The sequence below is a fragment of the Ovis canadensis genome, chromosome 3 (genome assembly GCF_042477335.2).
Source record: "Ovis canadensis isolate MfBH-ARS-UI-01 breed Bighorn chromosome 3, ARS-UI_OviCan_v2, whole genome shotgun sequence".
NCBI lineage: Eukaryota > Metazoa > Chordata > Mammalia > Artiodactyla > Bovidae > Ovis > Ovis canadensis.
In genome coordinates, this window is record NC_091247.1 from 97,717,497 (window position 1) to 97,723,496 (window position 6,000).

General features: G+C 46.4%; 1 long non-coding RNA gene across 3 annotated transcripts in view; it reads left to right on the forward strand.

Annotated features, from left to right (window-relative positions):
- LOC138435659 (uncharacterized) overlaps positions 1-2,526 on the forward strand; it is a 45,615-nt gene extending 43,089 nt beyond the window's left edge. For all 3 annotated transcript variants that reach the window (XR_011255172.1, XR_011255170.1, XR_011255171.1), the window contains one exon: positions 2,265-2,526. This is a non-coding gene — a long non-coding RNA (uncharacterized lncRNA). The remainder of the gene's footprint in view (positions 1-2,264) is intronic.
- Positions 2,527-6,000: the final 3,474 nt, after the last annotated feature.

Consider the following 6,000-nt stretch of genomic DNA (forward strand, 5'->3'; position numbering starts at 1 on the left):
TGGGCTGTCCATGGCTTCCTCCTGCACAACCCACTGTTTAACCATTAGCTCAGACCAGAACCCTTGAGCCCTCCCAGCTGGGGCTGTGTGGTCTCTTGGCTGGGGCCTCATCTGTGATGAGGTGGTGAGCTCTTTGCAGGCAGGGTCCAGGGCTCAGCCTGGTGGAGAGCAGGTGTTCAGTAAACATGTATAAATTCAAACAGAAGGGACAAGACTGACTAGGGGACTGGTTTGCATTGCATTTCAACTTTACAAGTCAAGTTACAAGTGAAGTCGCTCAGTTGTGTCTGACTCTTTGCGACCCCATGGACTGGAACTTATTCAGGCTCATCAGTCCATGGGATTTTCCAGGCAATAGTACTGGAGTGGTTTGCCATTTCCTTCTCCAGTGGATCTTCCTGACCCAGGGATCGAACCCAGGTCTCCTGCATTGTAGACAGACGCTTTACCATCTGAGCCACCAGGGAACTTTATTCATTTATTTATTTGGCTGTCTTGGGTCCTGGTTGCGGCACTCAGGATCTTCCTTGCATCATATGGGATCTTTCTAAAAATGTATTTATTTTTAACTGGAGGATAATTGCTTTACATTATTGCGGTGGCTTCTGTTGTATATGGATATGAATCAGCCGTAGTTATACACACCTCCCCTCCCTCTAAAGCCTTCCCGTTACCTCCCCCTATCCCGCTCCTCTAGGTCATCTCAGAGTGCCAGCCTGAGTTCCCTGCGCTGTACAGCAGTGTCCCACTGGCTGTGCGTTTTACACATGGCTGTGTGTATATGTCAGGGCTGCTCTCCCAGGTTGTCCCACCCTCTCCTTCCCCACTGTGTCCACACGTCTTTTCTCTATGTCTGTGTCTCCCTTGCTGCCCTGAAAATGGGTTCATCAGTACTATCTTTCCAAATTACGTATATATGTGCTCGTATACACTATTTGTTTTTCTCTGTCTGATATCTTGCTCTGTATAATAGGCTGAGTTATCTTTCTAGGTTCCATATCTGTGCCGTTAGTATGCCATATCTGCTTTTCTCTGACTGACTTCACTCTGTATAATAAGCTCAAGGTTCATCCACCTTACTAGAATCTTTTGTTGAGGCACATGAACTTTCTATTGCAGTGCACGGACTTAGTTGCTCCAAGGCATGTGGGATCTTAGTTCCCTGACCAAGCATGGAACCCGTGTTCCTTGAATTGCAAAGCAGATTCTTAACTCCTGTCCCACCAGGGAATTCCCTTATTTCATCTTTTTGGAAGCCTGAGATGGACTAGGATGGCCCAAGTGCCGTGCCCAGAAGGGAGGCAAGAAGGCCCAGGCGATGGAAAATCCGCTGATACAATCTCTTCCTCTTTGACTAAATTCGACTTAAATAGTGAAAACTCTCTTCCGATGGCATCCGCTTTCTGTAGAATGGATTAGCAGCAAGGATTTCCTATGCAGATTTTTCCAGAGTAACAAATTCAAACCATTTACTCTAAGAATTTTAATGAAAAAAAAAAAATCCTGCTTAAAAGGCATCTGACCGAGATACTTCCCCTTTTCTCTTATTAATAAAAGCGTGTACACAGAAACTCTGTAAGAGATTGTGTAAGAGGTTTGCAAGGATTGCTGAAGTCTCCACTAGACATGTACTTTCACTTTGTGAAATTGGCGACACCCTCCAAATGGTATCACAGAAATGGACTTTCTGGGGCTCGTCTCTATGAATGGGTTTTAGCTGCACAGTAGTGCCATTCATTTTATTTGGCCCACGTATTGCCAGTCCATTCTAAATTTGGCCTTAATTATTTTTCCTTTCACAAAAATATTTTGTGGGATCTTTTTGAACCCCGACGACTTCCTTCTTGTCCCTTAAACCAGAATCCAGGAGTGTTATTTTTGTTCTCCTCTAATTAAAATAATTGCTTGCTTCTTTTTAACTAGATTCGTGCAGTTATTAGCCTAATACATGGATGGGTGCCATGCGGTGCTTAAGAGACAGAATGAGAAGTGATCGTGTAACTTCACATGAAAAAGATTCCCTAGTGCCAAGGAGCATTTTCCCTTTTCAGCTGGCATTTTAGAAGAGCCTTTAGTAAATTTGCCCCCTCCCCAACACCCCACCACCCCCTTGCTAAAAGGCGATTAACTGAAAGAATAGTTCTATTTTCTTCGTTAGGTACACAGCTCGCCCAGGACAATTTGAAGAGGGGCACTTGATATGCTGGGTAGGGTACAAAGACCTGGGCTCTGGTTTTAATTTCTGCCCCTGTTTTGTCTTCCAGAATAACTGCGTGTGAAGGGTGAAAGTCCCATGTCTCTGAAGCCAGTGGGTGTTCACAAGAGGATTATGGGAAGAGGGACAGAAGTGCCTGGATGTACTGTTCAGAGCTGGCAGGACCCAGCCTCTAAAAGGAAGACTTAAAATGATGTTTTTGACATCAACACTTTCCCCAAAGTTGATGTAAGTCCTGGGGTTTTGGCAAAGGCCCACAGGCTACCTCTGACCTGTTGTCTCTTCTTTAAAAAAGATTATTTATTACTTTATTTTTGGCTGCACTGGGTCTTTGTCGCCACACAGGCTTTCCTCTGGTTGCGGGGAGCAGGGGCTACTCTCTGTTTGTGGGGCATGGGCTTCTCAGAGCGTGGGCTCTGTGGCGTGCGGGCTTCAGTAGCTGTGGTGCATAGCCTCAGTCGTTGCAGCTCAAAGACTCTAGATGGCGAGCTCATAAGTCAGGGCACATGGGCTTAGTTGCTCCATGGCATGTGGGATCTTAGTTCCTGGACCAGGGACCGCCTGCAACGGCAGGCAGATTCTTAGCCACTGGACCACCGTGGGAGTCCCTGTTGCCTCCTTTTGTAGCTTAAGATTCATGGGATCACCAGGGCTACAGCCATTTGTGGATGTGTTGTCTACAGCTGCTTTTGGACACAACGTGGAGCCGTGTTGACAAAGACCGCATTGTCTACAAAACCTCAAAGATCTGCTATCTGGTTCTTTGTAGAAAAAGTTTGCTGACTCTGGAAGTCCATCTGATTCACTGAGCATCTGCTGAAAGTCTGCTTCAGGTTGAGAAATGTGTTTATAGGAATGTGAATAGTGGTCTTCCTTTGGTGGATGCTGAGGACCTTTGGTGATGTGCTTTTGTCCTGGGTGATCAGTACAGGTGCCTCGGTAGCAGGAAGTGAGAAGGAGGCAGTGCAAGAAGTCATGGTTTGAGAAAAGGTTCTGCCGCAATCGTCTTGGGGGCAGGTAGTACATCGTGGCTGGGCTCTTCCTTTGTCTGCTGCCTGGAGGACGAGGTGTTAAAGACTTAGAGTGCACCTTTATTAGCTGCTTCAGGGCCTGTGTGCGCACGCGTTAGTTGCTCTGTCATGTCTGAGTCTTTGTGACCCCATGGACTGTAGCCTGCCAGGCTCCTCTGTCTGTGGGATTCTCCAGGCAAGAATACTGGAGTGGGTTGCCGTTTTCTCCTCCATCAAGACCTATGTGCTATGCTGTGCTTAGTTGCTCAGTCATGTCTGAGTCTTTGTGACCCCATGGACTGTAGCCCTCCAGGCCACTCTGTCCATGGGGATTCTCCAGGCAAGAATACTGGAGTGGGTTGCCATGCCCTCCTCTAGGGGATCTTCCCAACCCAGGGATTGAACTCAGATCTGCCACATTGCAGCTGGATTCTTTACAGTCTGAGCCACCAAGGAAGTCCATCAAGACCTATGATCACCTTCAATTCAAAAAAAACCCCAAACACCTAGGGTCATCATGTGGACTTCTGCTGCCAGGCCAAAAGATGGGCCCCTGAGCCACCAGTGGGTGGTTGGGTGACTCAAATGGAGAACTCATAGAGTAAAGGGTCAAATGTTTTCTCAGTCATAAGATATTATGTATAAAAGCAGTGAATAAGTGTTATCTCTATTTGCCATGTGAAGAAATGAGAATCAGTTTATTTAAGATCTAGTAAGCTCACTCCTTGGAAGGAAAGTTATGATCAACCTAGACAGCGTATTCAAAAGCAGAGACATTACTTTGCCAACAAAGGTCCATCTAGTCAGGGCTATGGTTTTTCCAGTAGTCATGTATGGATGTGAGAGTTGGACTGTGAAGAAAGCTGGGCGCCGAAGAATTGATGCTTTTGAACTGTGGTGTTGGAGACGACTCTTGAGCGTCCCTTGGACTGCAAGGAGATCCAACCAGTCCATTCTGAAGGAGATCAGCCCTGGGATTTCTTTGGAAAGAATGATGCTAAAGCTGAAACTCCAATACTTTGGCCACCTCATGGGAAGAGTTGACTCATTGGAAAAGACTCTGATGCTGGGAGGGACTGGGGGCAGGAAGAGAAGGGACGACCCAGGATGAGATGGCTGGATGGCATCACGGACTCGATGGACGTGAGTCTGAGTGAACTCTGGGAGTTGGTGATGGACAGGGAGGCCTGGCGTGCTGCGATTCATGGGGTCGCAAAGAGTTGGACACGACTGAGCAACTGAACTGAACTGAACTGAAGCTTACTCCTTGGAAGGAAAGTTATGACCAACCTAGACAGCATATTATAAAGCAGAGACATTACTTTGCCAACAAAGGTCTGTCTAGTCAGGACTATGGTTTTTCCAGTGGTCATGTATGGATGTGAGAGTTGGACTGTGAAGAAAGCTGAGCGCCGAAGAATTGATGCTTTTGAACTGTGGTGTTGGAGACGACTCTTGAGAGTCCCTTGGACTGCAAGGAGATCCAACCAGTCCATTCTGAAGGAGATCAGCCCTGGGTGTTCTTTGGAGGGACTGATGCTAAAGCTGAAACTCCAATACCTTGGCCACCTCATGGGAAGAGTTGACTCATTGGAAAAGACTCTGATGCTGGGAGGGATTGGGGGCAGGAAGAGAAGGGACGACTGAGGATGAGATGGCTGGATGGCATCACGGACTCGATGGACGTGAGTTTGAGTGAACTCTGGGAGTTGGTGATGGACAGGGAGGCCTGGCGTGCTGCAGTCTGGGTTGCAAAGAGTCGGACACGACTGACTGAACTGAACTGAACTGAAGCAAGTCGAAGTGCCAGAAGCTGTTTGCTGGTTTTAAGCACTGCTTCCCAGGCTGTGTGCTTCTGTATGTCATACTTCTGGCCACGGTTTCAGGCGTGTTCCGTTCTTCAGTTAGTTTGTCTCTTCCTCCTTCCCTCCCTCTCTCTCTTCTTTCTTTTCTTCACTATTCAGCAATATTTATTCATCTGCTATTCACTGGAAAAAAGGCTGACTTTTTTTAGGGAGAGTGATGATTATTTAAAGAAGAGTTGGAAGACTCTCAGGATAGTTTTGTTCTTGGACTCCTGGGCTGGAGTCCTCCAGAAGTAGATTCCCTCACCGTTTCTCCTGAGCTGTCCGAGGGCTAGGTCCTTATCTGTGATATAAAGAGAGAAATGGGGTGGGGAAGGGAGAGTAGTCCTGTCACTCAACAGCATGTTGCTGGAGACAGTGTTTTCGGTTGTGTGTGTATATGTGCACATATATACGTGCATGTCCACACATATGCACATGTGCACACAGGCACGTAACACACGTGCACGTAAGCATGCACGTATGTGTGCATGCACGTATGCCTGCACATGTGGGTGCGTGTGTACATATATGTGCATGCATGTACATGTGCATGTGTGAATATGTGTGAATGTATGTGTGTGTATATACACACATATATGTATGTATATGTGCATATGTGTGTTTACAGGTAGAGGAAGAAAAGAGGAAAAGAGATGAAATATTGCTGGCAGATTTCACCAACAGCTACAGAACGGGGACAATCTAGGTTTGGAAAATTTGAAAGTTATGATTTTGTACATGAAGTCACAGGGAATCCCTATCAGAGACATTTTCAAATATGAATCATTCATTTAGATGATGTATATTAAATAGGCCAGATGTGGACTTACTTGGCTTCACTGTCCCAGACAGTCTTCAGCCACACTGTAGTCCTTCAATAATGTGTCTTGTAACTTTTGACATGATGATTATCAAACGTGCAAGGAGG